The sequence below is a fragment of the Echinops telfairi genome, unplaced genomic scaffold, assembly GCF_000313985.2.
Source record: "Echinops telfairi isolate 266 unplaced genomic scaffold, ASM31398v2 ScPeMD7_19;HRSCAF=73, whole genome shotgun sequence".
Classification (NCBI taxonomy): Eukaryota; Metazoa; Chordata; class Mammalia; order Afrosoricida; family Tenrecidae; genus Echinops; species Echinops telfairi.
Genome location: NW_022103916.1, coordinates 8,468,770 through 8,481,856, shown reverse-complemented (window position 1 = coordinate 8,481,856; position 13,087 = coordinate 8,468,770).

The following is a 13,087-nucleotide window of genomic DNA, read 5'->3' as shown; positions in this document are numbered from 1 at the left end:
AATGAGAAAATTGCAGTAAACTTAAGGGCCCTGTTGCAGGGCATACATGGACTACCAAATATAATAAAGAAATACACACAGTGAAAGACGAAATAAATGACTGGGAGTTATTAAAAATAAAACATTTATGCACATCAAAAGACTTCATTAAAAGAGTAAAATGAGAGCTCAGGGATTTAAAAAATCGTTAGCAATGTCACAATGGAAAACAAACTAATCGCTAAAATCTATATAGTTCTGCAATACTTCAATAAGAAAGAAACAAATAATTCAATTAAAATGTGAGCAAAGAACATGAATAGAAATTTCACCAGGATGTCACTCAAATGACTAACAAATACATAAGGATATGCTCACAATTGCTCGCCATCTGTGAGATGCAAAAATCAAAACAATGATGAGATGTCATCTTATACCCACAAAATAGATCAATTAAAAAAACAGAGAAAAACAAATGAGAGGGTGCAGAGAGATCTAAACTATTATACACTGTTGTTGGGCTTGTAAATATGATATGTACAGCCATTTATGGAAAATGATATGGTGGTACCTAAAATAACTGGCAGTAAAAAAAGACCATGCAACCCAGCAATACCTCTGCTGGCATATTCCACCACCATTGACATAAATTCAATGCCCTTTAAGCAAATACTAGGAGTCCTGGTGATTCGTGGTTATGTATTGGGCTGCTAACTGCAAGATCAGCAATTTGAAACACCAACCCTCCTTGGGAGAAAGACAAGGCTTTCTACTCCTGTAAAGGGTTATAATCTTAGAAGCCCACAGGGGTTTCTATAAGACCCCCTGTCTTATAGGGTCACTGAGTCAGAATCGATTCTATGGCAATGAGTTTGGGTTTCGAAAGCAAAACCTCCCCCTCCCTGCTCCTTTCCCTGGAAACCAATACTAATTGTTGGTTGCTATGTATTTGCTTCACTCCTGTAAGATAATACAATCTCTCTGCCATTTTTTTAACTGACTTATTCCACACCGCATCATGTTTTAAAGTTTCATTCATGTTGTGGCATACATCAGCACTTCATTTCTCTTTATGGCTGAGTAATAGTAATATACATTATTTTGCTTATCCTTTCATGTGCTTATGGATATTTAGGTTGTTTCCACTTTTTAATTATTGTGAAAAGCACTGCAGGGAACATTGAAATACAGACATGAATTGTTTGAAATTTTAATTATATTTTTGTGTTTTAACTGTATAATTTATTATTTTTCACATCTACCTATGTTTGTGTCATATCTATTTATTTTTATTCATAATTCCATGCTCATCTGGATAGAAATCATTTCATTCTTTTCTTAGAATTTGTGTCTTTTAACTTGTTCCATAAAATTTTACTACTTATAATAAATTCATCGTTGAATTATTGGTTTATAGCTCATCTCTCTTGGCCTTAAATTACTTGATCTGTTTGGGGGATTTAGGTTTTCAGGTTCTTGTGAACAGTGGGCTTCCAGCTTGCTCTCATCCCTTGGAGTATTTTTTGACATTTTTGCCATTAATTGACATTATCCAACTGCCAAGGATACCAATACAAAATCAAGTTTTATGATAGTGGGTCCAGATTTTTATTAGATGGTGTCCAGTGGGTGACTTGATTCAATTCCAAGCCCCCAAACTGGTCTTTGGCCTCCTGATTTCTGAGGACTATTGATAGCTAGAAGTAGCCAGGGTGGTATAGTTATGTGCTCACCAGGTACTCCACCAGAGAAAGATGAAGCTGTCTGCTTACTTAGGGATTTGAAGTCTTGGAAATTCACAGGGGAAGTCCTACCTGTCATATAGGGTTGCTGTGAATCAGAGTCCGCTCTATGGCAGTGGGTTTTGATTTATAGATTACAAAAGCAGCTCTGGTGGCGTAGTTGATTACAAGTTGAGCTGTTTAACTTCAAAGTCAGCAGTTCCAAAACACCAGCCTCTCCAAGAGTGAAAGACAAGGTTTTCTGCTCCCATAAAGATTTACAGCCTTGGAAACCCACAGAGGCAATTCTACTTTGTCCTATGAGTTAGAATCAAATAAATGACTGTGGTGATAAAGGTACTCTGGTGGCATTGTCACGTAATCTGTGGATTGTAAATAGAAAGGTCTGTGGCTCAAACTCACCAGCTGCTCCATGGGAAAAAGTTGAAGCTATTTGCTTCAGTGAAGATTTACAGCTTCGGAAACCCTACAAAGGGTTGCCATGAGTCAGAATTGACTTGATGGCAGCAGTGGCAGTGAGTAGTTTGCTAAACGACATAATAGCAGTAATAATAATAAATCCACTGTCATCGAATCAATTCCAACTCATAGTGACCCTATATGGATATTGACCTTAATTTATTGGCCATAGCTATGACTCTGAACCAACCCACTGTCACCTAACAACATCCAACCTCTTAATGGCATTGGGTTGCTTTACTTTTATCAGATTATAGAACTTCAATTTTAATGAAAATATGGAAAAGAAGACAGATTCAGGAGATATTTCACAGAATCAGTGGGAGTTGGTGACATTAGATATGGTGAGAGTGGGATGCAAGGAAGAAGCAAATACTAGATTTAATTATCAAGTTTCTAACTCAGGTGAATGGGTACATTAGATTATTATTATTATTCAACACATTGAACATTGAGGATAAAACAGATTTATATAAAACATAATGAGTTCAGTTTAAGAGTTTGACAAATTTTTTATACTGCATATCACTGCCTTAGATTGGCATGTTGTTGTTGTTGATGTTGCAGTATGTGACACTGTGTAGCATAACAAAATATTGCCCAGTAAAATTGACATGACCCCGATACCAAATCTACTGCCATCTAGTAGATTCTGATTCATAGTGACCCTCTATAGGGTTTCCAAGTGCTTGTAAATCTTTACAGGAGCAGACAGCCTCATCTTTCTCTCTCAGAGAGGTTGTGGGCTTGAACCACTGGTATTGTGGTTAGCAGCCCAATGCATGCCCAACAGCAGAATGTCATATTCGTAATAAATTTCAGAAAAATCTCTGATCATAAATTTTCATCTGGAATGTAAATAGTATAATATTTTGATAAAGTTATTGGAAGTTATCCACAACAATTTAGGGAAAGTAATAAATAAAAACATCTTGTGTAAAATTGTCATTCTCCCCGAGTTTGCATAATTTCTCTTGATGAGGCATATAACTGCTGAAGCATTTGCTTAATTGATAATTTGTGCATATTTTTCTAAACTTTGGAACATAATTATCATCACTTGTGTCTGAGTTAACACAGAAATGAAACACTTTGGTGAAATGTTTTTAGACACTAACAAAGTTTTAAAGACAGCAAATAAGAATAAGAAAGAGAAAATTTTTGATTAACATAAGAACAGCAAGCTTCTGTCAAGTTCCATACAACTTAGCATGTCTCAGGGTAAAATAAATTTGGACATAATCAGGGCATTAATCTAAAGCAAAATTGCATGAAATTTTAATTATTTTTAACCAAGATCAGAAGACTTTAGTTGTAATTCTAATTTTCCATTACCTATTTCAATATGTACAATTCACTGAAAGTTCCCACACCTCATTCTGTTTATCTTTCAAATGGAATTATCATTGAGGTTCTTTCCAATTCTGCCAGTCTATTATTCAAGTGTCTAGTCTACTGGCATCCCTCTTGTTTTTCGATTTCTCATTCATTGATAGCCACCCTGCTCACCTCAGAGATCTGCAGGGACAATTGAATGAAATAATGAAAAGCTAAAAATGTTTTGCAAATGTAAGGTACAGAGATAACATCGGATTTTAAAGGCATGCTGATGAAATTGAGACTCAACTGGCTACTGGCAGAATTTTGCTTCATAACGGCAAGATGGGGCGTAAAGTTGATATGATAAAAGAATTAGCACTGTCAGCAACTTAAGACATCATTCAGGTCCAAAGAATGGGTACCAAATGCTAAAGAGAAAAAAACAGCACATGCTGCTCCAATTACTTACTGTTACACATCATCTCAACTTTAGGATCTTAAAATAACAACAATTTCAACAATGTTATTATTTCTTGTGGAATTTTTTGTTGGTTGGGAATCTGGAAAAGGTTCGTCTTGGAGGTTCTAACTTGAAAGTCTTCATGTTTTTGCAGTCAAATTGTTGCTGTTGCTGGTGCTGGTGCTGGGACAACTGGGCTAGCAAAATATCTCTCTTCAGGAAGTGTCACCATCTCTCTGTGTGAAGTCTCTCTCCATATAATCTCTCTGTGGGCTGATTTGGTTTCCTCACAGCATGACAGCCTCAAACCAGTCAGACTGTTTAAATGACTTTTGGAAGTTTCAAGAAGGAACCCTTGATGGTGTTGCCTGGTAAACATTAGACTGCTAACCACAGGTTGGCAGGACAAACCCACCAGCTGCTCCTTAAAAGAAAGTCGAGGCTATAATTACAGTCTTGGAAACCCTGTATAGGGTTACAATGAATGAGAATTGACCATGGCAGTAGGTTTTGGTTTTGGTTTTGCTGTTTCAAGAGACAGTATAGTATTGTAGCAAAGCAAATAGAAGTTAGCATCACCTCAAAGGACTAAGAATGGAAGACCCATAGTGTCACTTCTGCTCTAGTCTACTGGTCAAAACAGTCATGAAAACTAGCCTGATTTCAAGGGCAGGAGACATAGACTGCATTCCTCAATGGGAAGAATATAACATCATGTTCTAAGTAAGGGAAGTAGGTGGGATAGTAGACGTTGTGTAGCTTTCTTTAGGAATAAAATTCTCCAGGCCTTGTTACAAATTCCATTTGCCTAGTCGATCTCCCAAGAAAGGAGATAGTGAGCCTGCTGAGTGTCCATAAGCCATATATCAACCCGTTTATTTTTACATCTTAAAAACCACTTTGATAGTGAAGGCCTCACCTCTCTGGGGTCAATTTCTCAAGATGGGGGAAGAGGGAGAAGACCTATCAGTTGCTGCCATACAACATTGTTCTAGCATCACCCCAAATCAACAGACACTCCTACAAGAGTAATAATTGAAACGTACTGGAAATTAAAGTCAAGACAGGAAAGTGGGGACATGTTTTTTTTCTTTTCTTTTTTTAAATCTTTTTATTAGGGCCTCATACAACTCTTATCACAATCCATACATACATCAATTGTGTAAAGTGCATTTGTACATTCATTGCCCTCATCATTCTCAAAACATTTGCTCTCCACTTAAACCCCCGGCATTAGGGGATGAATAACAGAAATGTGGGTGAAGGGAGACAATGGACAGTGTAAGATATGAAATAACAATAACAATATATAACTGATCAAGGATTCACGAGTTTGGGAGTGTGGAGGATGGAGGGGAAAAAAGAGGAGCTTACACCAAGGGCTCCCTGGAATGGTCAGACCTGTTGTTTTCTCCTCAGGATTTTTTATCCTGCCTATCTTGTATAGACAGATATATATAAAAAATAATGATTAAAAAGGCCTATAAATAGTTCCAGGTCTATCTGCTGTCTTTTATGAATGACTTCCAAACAGGTCTGATGATGTACCAAGTGCTGCCCTGTGAATCAGAAGTCTGTTTTCAGGATTCCTCAGGGACTTCATGCCATCCTCCTCCTACCATTCCCCCACTCTTTTTTAGTTGGATGCCATAAGCATCCCAGGGTTAGGTCTGACCCCTGCCAGAGTATGTGGACCTTTATGAGGAAATTATGTATTGTGCGTTAATAACTTTTCCTTTATGCCCATTCTGCTTTTTAAGCTTACCTCAGTGGACTCATATTGTACTTGTCCTTTTGTGCTTGGAAAACTTCACTTAACATAATTTTCCCCAACCCTTCCCATGAGACAATTTGCTTCATGTGTTCACTACTGCTTCTTAGGGATGTGTAGTACTTCACTATGTGTATATACCAGAGTTTTTTAATCCATTCATCAATTGATGGCAATTTGATTTGTTTCCAATTCTTTGTGATTGTGAACTGCACCACAATGAACATTGGAGCACAGAAGTCTGGTCTCAGTCTGTTTCTTACTTCTTCTGGGTATATGCCCAGTAGGGGGGTTGCTGGGTCATGTGGTATCTCAATTTCCATTTGTTTTAGGTATCACCAAATCAATTTTCATAGTGGCTATACATACCTACAGGACCTCCAGCAGTGGATGAGAGTTCTATCTCACCACTCCCTCCAACATTTGTTGCTTTCTGATTTTTTTAATTGGACTATCTTTGAATATGTAAGGTGGGAATTCATAGTTGTTTTAATTTGCATTTCCCTGTGGCTAATGATCAATGATCGGGAACATTTTCTCATATGTATGTTGGCCATTCGAGTTTCTGCTCTTGTGAAACTTCTGCTCAGGTCTTTTACCCACCTCCCCAATGGGCTATTTGGTTTTTTTCTAATTGAAGGCTAGCAGGAGCCAATTGGGGGGTTAGGAGCAGCAGAGCTTCAGGAACATAATTCTAAGGGACCAACCCAGAGTGAATAAAAATATAAACAGCTTTGACTCTCTGCCCAGGCCAGAATAGCCTAGCTGGATGCCACAAAACCCTAGATCCCTAATAGCAGGGACAACACAGCCTAATGAACCACACAGGGGTAAGTCAACAGCACAGCCAAGAGTGGGGCATAAGTGGAAAGCACAAACCCAGGGAGCTCCAGCCCCACTCAGCAAATATAATCCCCCCTGTCTGAGGTACAGCTTGGCACAGCCCCTGAACCCAAGATACCCAAAAAAAGCCTGAGACCTTAAAAAACATGGCCAAGCTGGGGCTTTCTTTGTTTTACTTTGTAAACTTCTCTGGGTTGCAGCCATCATACACCTGGTTCATTAACAAAGTGTTAGCATAACTAAACAAGGAGAAACTGTAGCAGTTTTTGCAAAAGCAGCTTTCTACAAGTTTAGGCAGGGAAATTAGGCTTGAGATGAGATCTAGAGGTCCAGAAGCCCACATACCTAGCTATCCAGCCCTTAGTTAGTACCCAAGCCTCTTACATAAGCCACCTGCTCTCTAAGTAGGGCATTGCTTTATTTCACCCTCCTAGGCCACATATGTAGGTAGTAGTTATAGAATCCATCCCCCCACCCCGACTTGGGCACCTCCACTATCCGAAAAGAGCGAACCCCATCCCCTCTGACCTGAATCACCAGAGGTCTATTCTCTCAAGATAATTAGATTAAATCACAAGAAGCCACACTAGACACCAAAATCATTCCCCTAACGTTAATCTCAACTGTGCTCTGACACTCTACAAGATCACACAGTAGTAAAGCACCACACTACCAGATACAGTTCCCCACCTGTGTAAAAGACCTCTGTTCCACACAGTCCTGACTGGACCCCAGAGTAAGGGACAAGGTGTGGGATCCAGCAACTCTTTTTGCTATTATTGTTGTTGCTCTGTGTTCTTTGACTCCTATGCCCTCGCCCTCTTTACAAAGTTGTAAATTATTCTTATAATTCATCCTCAATCATTGTTTATTTTCTAGTACTTTAATACACCATCAACCTAGAAGCTAGCACCAACGAGACTAAGCTCCTGAGCAAAGCTTAGAGCACAAACAAATGTATACTAACAGCTATCCTCTTACAATAATATTACTTTGCCTATTATTATTCTTAAAACTTTCATCTCTTGCCCTGTCCTTTCATTTTCCTTTCTTTATTCTAAATATCTAAAGTTTTACTTCATAACACTATTAACTTATCTTTTAGTTTCACTTTTCTTCTCGTCAAACCTTTTTGTTCCTTCTTATCCTCACAAAACCAAAATTTGACACTATTATTAGATTTTTAAAATCAGTTTTTCTATCAAATACTAGTGCCCATTCCTCCATCATTGCAAATCAGGCATTTGGGGGGCCTAATCTCCATTCCTTTAACCTTCCAAATAACACTGCCTGAGCCCTCCCATTTTTACCTACTGATTCTTTTGCTCTCCCTCCTCAAACACTTCCTCCCCCCACTTTCTGATCACTCCCCTGACACCTGATCTAACACATTCCCCCCATATACTTAATACAAACTGTCCATCACCCCTCTACTGCAACACCTAACAGAGTTAATCACTCCCACATAATACCACCGAGCTACCACCCCCAATAGTGGCTCCAAGATGTCAAGGAAACAACAGAAGATATCAGTGCACATACACACACACACACACACAAGAAACAGAAACAATTAACCGAATACCAACCAGACCTAAATGTAATACCTGAAATTGAAAAGGCTATGGATTGATCAGAAAAGGAATTTGAATTAATGATTATTGCACTCATACAACAGTTGAAGGAAGAATCTGAGAGAAAAAGTGAAACAATAGGAACCCTAATCACCTCACTATAAAAACTCCAAACAGAAACACAAAAATCAAACACTACAATAGCAGAATTAAACAACACTATAAAAGAACAGAGAAACAGAATGGGAGAGATGTAAACCCGATTAAGTAAGAGTAAGAAGGCAAATCTATAGATTCAAACCTAAAAGGAGAAAAATTAAAATATTTCAAAAGAGAACAAGAAAAGCTTGAAAACAATGTGGGACACAATTAAGAGGAACAAGCTGCACATTATAGGGATTCCAGAAGAGGAAGAAGCAAAAATAAAAAATTCACACAGAGAATAGTCCAAGAGCTACTGCAAGAGAATTTTCCTTAGTGTCTAAAGGAGGAAAAAGATGATTATTCAGGAAGCTGAAAGAACTCCAGCCAGGAGAGATCCCAAAAGGAAAAGTCCCTGGAATGTTGTAGTCAATATGTCTAACATCAACTACAAGGAAAAAATTCAAAGAGCAGCAGGAGAAAAAAGATCAATTACATACAAAGGATCAGCAATTAGAATAATCTCAGATTTCTCAGCAGAAACCATGCAGGCAACAAAGCAATGAAGTTACAGAGAGAGAACACTGTAGGAAAAACTATGAATCTAGAATCTTGTACCCAACTAAATAATCACTGAAATATGGTGGAGAAATAAAAGTATCCCAAGACAAGGAGGAACTAAATTCACAAATACAGAACCGCCACTACAAAAAAAAATACTCAGTGAAGTACTATGGTCAAAATACCAAGAGCAACAACACACAAACCTGAAACCAATATACAAGAAATCAAGGGACTACAAATAGACAAAGAAGTAAAACTCTAGCTATTTTCAGATGATATGATCCTATGCATAGAAAACCCAAAAGTTCCCATAAAAAGCCTGCTGGAAACAATTGAGGAATTGGGTAATGAATCAGGATCCCAAGTTAATAACCAGATATCAATCGGATTCCTGTATGCTAGCGAAGAGAGCTATGAAAAACACATTAAGGCAAGGGACTCAAACAGCTTTACTATCAGACAGATATCATTGTAATCTTTATTATGCTGCATCGAACTTGATACTTGGTTTGTTGACCTCCCTATGGACCCAACCTGAATTTGTTCTAGGTGCAAGTATCTTTTGCTTGTTCCATGACAAAAATTTCTCCCCCTTTAAAAAAAATATTGAGAGTGGTCTTTTCTTTCTTATTCATTATTTTTATTTTTATATTTATATTATTATTATATTATCCTTACCACTTTAGCTCTATTTTGTTTTTTATTGTTTCTATTGGGCTTCCCAGTTTGTGAAGCACAGAAGGAGTGGATGCATAGAGATAATAACTGATGCAAAAAAATAAATAACTGATGCAAGGGTTTATAGGGGATGTAGGGGGGTGGAGAGATTGGGAAGGGGAAGGGTTTTCGGGTGTAAATAATGACGGCAGGAGCGGGTAGGGCTCACTAAAACTGATTGTGATTACACAACTCATTTTAAGGGCAATTTAACCATGGGGGGTTAAATGTTCCAAAATTGATAGTGGCAATGATTGTACAATTCTTCTTGATATGACTGAATGATTGAACTATTGAATGGTGTGATATGTGGATTAGGTGCCAATAAAAATGTAAGTTTAAAAAAGGCACTTTGTGGCATTCTCTGAGCTTGAAGGGGTGCCTGTGAGCTCTTGGCCACTTCTCTCCCAGCCCTGGTGAGCTCCAAGTCAGTTGGGAGTGGGGGGGTGGGGGTGGTAGTGGAGGAAACTCCTTTGGTTTCCTCTCCTACTCTCCCTCTTCCCTCCAACTCCTCACCACTTCCCCCACCAACCAAGGAGCCTCCTGAAGGAAAGGAGGAGGAAAACTGTTTTCTTAGGGGAATTCACTAGGTTTTAATGATTTGTTTCTCCTGTCCCTCTCTCCTCCCCATCAGACCTGACCTCACACATGTTTGTCCCCTGGGTTGTGTTGCAGTCCCCTGGACAGTGGGCAAGGGGTGGCCAAGGGCAGGAGTGGCCACTGTCCTTACCTCACCTCTTCTCTCTGTAATGCTCTGCTCCCTGATTTGAGAGCCTTTTCTCTCAAGGGTCATTCTTGCTCTCCTACTTCCTTCCCTTCCTGCTCTCTGATGCCCTTCCCTAGGGAGTTGGTCTCTTTTTTCCCCCTCCTCATTTTTTAAAAAAAATCCTTTTGCTTTCATTTTCCCACAGGGGTGGGAGGAGGGAAAGGAGAAGAATCAGGTTCTATCCCAGATGGAACAAGGCAAGATATGAGAAGTGACAGAAATGGAAGGCAAAGACATATATATGTACCTTCGTGAGCAGAGTTGTTGGAGCTGCAAGCCCTGCACATTCTCTGTACTTGAGAATCTGTCATGGAAAAAATGTCAAGGGCTGCAAATGAAGGAGTCACTGTGGCCAGAGGCAGAACAAGAGATTAAAACTTAGTGGGGGCAGGGTAAAGGGGTGGGGAACCCGGGGACTAGAGGTGCTTTCTGGGAATGGGGGAGAAAATCTAGTGACTCTCCCCCTTTCCCTCTTCTGCCTCAGCTCCAGCCCTGGCCTTTTTTCTTTTTTTATCCCACCTTCCAACTTAAGAAGCTGTGGCCCTGGCCATGTCAACCACCGTGTAGCTGTGTCCCTGCGTGTTCCCCACCCTTATCCCTCCCTCCCTTTTTCCCTTTGAGCTGACCCCATTACAATAAATTTTAAATAAAAACCTGAAAGGAAAAAAAAGGCCTTTGATAAAAAATTACTAGTTCTCAGGACCAGCTGGATGAAGAAATAAGGAGTTATGATGTAAGGGATTCTGTGTGTTTGAGTAGTAAAAGGATATTTGAAAATAGATACTCACCATGGTGGCACAACAAGCTGAAGGTAGACAACGTCACTGAATCATACATTTGAAAATTGTTAAAATGGACAGTTTTGCCTACACACACATCAATAATAAAATAAAATGAAAGAGAGAGAGAGAGAGAGAGAAGGAAGTACCATGGACTGCTAAAAGGACAAAAGGACCTGTCTTGGAAATGTATGGCCAGATTGCTCCTTAGAAGTAAGACAGTGAGACTTCGGACAAGTTGTCAGGAGAAACCAGTCTGTAGGGAAGTACATCATGTTTGGCACAGCACAGGATCAGCAGAGGAAGGCCCCCTAGGAGATGAAAAGTCACAGTGGCTATAACAATGGGCTCACTCACAGTTACAATTATATGGATAGTGCAGGATAGGGCAGTGTTTTGTTCTGTTGTGTATGCAGTCTCTATGAGTTGGAACTGACTCCATGGCACCTAACAACATGAGCCAGAATCAACTCAATGGCAGTAGGTTTGGTTTGATTCATAGTCTAACCTTGGTGGGACAGTGGTTTAGCACTCGGCTGCTAACTGAATTCTCATTGTTTAAACATGTCAGCAGCTCCTCAAAAGAAAAGGCTTGGCAGTTTGCTACTATAACAATTACAACTTAGGAAACCCAATGGGGAAGTTCTACTCTGGTCAATAGGGTCTCTATGAGTTAGAAATGACTTTAGGGCACAAAAGATAGTCTAACCAAGCTAACACATAAACTACGCATCACACATAGGCTAAAAAATATACCTATATAGATAAAATAGTATGTAAACTATAACAACTGTACCAATAACCAACATCATCATAAACGGAGAAATTTTTGAAGTTGTCAAGAATTTCATTTTACTTGGCTCCAGAATCAATGCCCATGGAAGCAGCAGTCAAGAAATCAAATGTTATATGGTATTGGGCAAATCTGCTGCAACAAATCCCCTGCCCCCCACTTTTTAAAGTGTTACAAAACAGAAATGTAACTTTGAGGACTAAGATGTATCTTACCCAAGCTATAGTATTTTCAATCACCTGCTATGTATGTAAAAACTGGACAATGAATAACAAAAAATGAATTAATTGATGCCTTTGAATTATGGTGTTGACAAAGGATATTGAATACCATGGGTTGCCAGAAGAACAAATAAATCTATCCAGGACAAAGTACAGTCAGAACGCTCCTTAGAAGCAAAGATAGTGAAATTTTGTCTCACGTACTTTGGACATGTTACCAGGAGGGATCAGACATCATACTTGGAAAAGTAGAGGGTAACCCAGAAAAAAATGGAAAATCCTCAATGAGAAGGATTGACGAAGTGGGTACAACAATGGGCTCAAACATAGTAAGGATTTTAAGAATGCACAGGACCTGGCAGCATTTAATTCTGTGTGAGTAACATGTCTATGAGTCAAATAGAAAGCAAATGGTCAGAAAATAATTATGGCAACATATGTACAAATATGCTTGACAAACAAAAGATCCAAAACAAACAATTATATCGATGTGAATGAGGGGGTTTGGAGTGGAGACCCCAGTTGGACATCCCCCCACAAAAGGGTTATAAGGAAGAGACAATTCAACCAGGGTGCTGTATAGCACCGACGAAACACACATCATTCCTCTAGTTCCTGAATGCTTCCTCCCCACCACTACCATGAACCAGTTCTACCTTACAAATTTGGCTAGAGCAAAGTACACACATTGGTACAACTAAGACCTCTCAACACCTGGAATTCAGTACGGATAAAACCCTCAGGACCAAAATTGAGAGTAGTGATACCAGGAGAGGAAGGGGAAGGTGGGGAGAAAAAGGGGGAACCAATCACAATGATCTACATATTACCCATTCCCAAGGGGACGGACGACAGAAAAGTGGGTGAAGGGAGACATCAGTCAGTGTAAGAAATAAAAAACTAATAGTAATTTATAAAGAATCAAGGGTTCAAGAGGGAGGGAGAGTTGGGGAGAGGG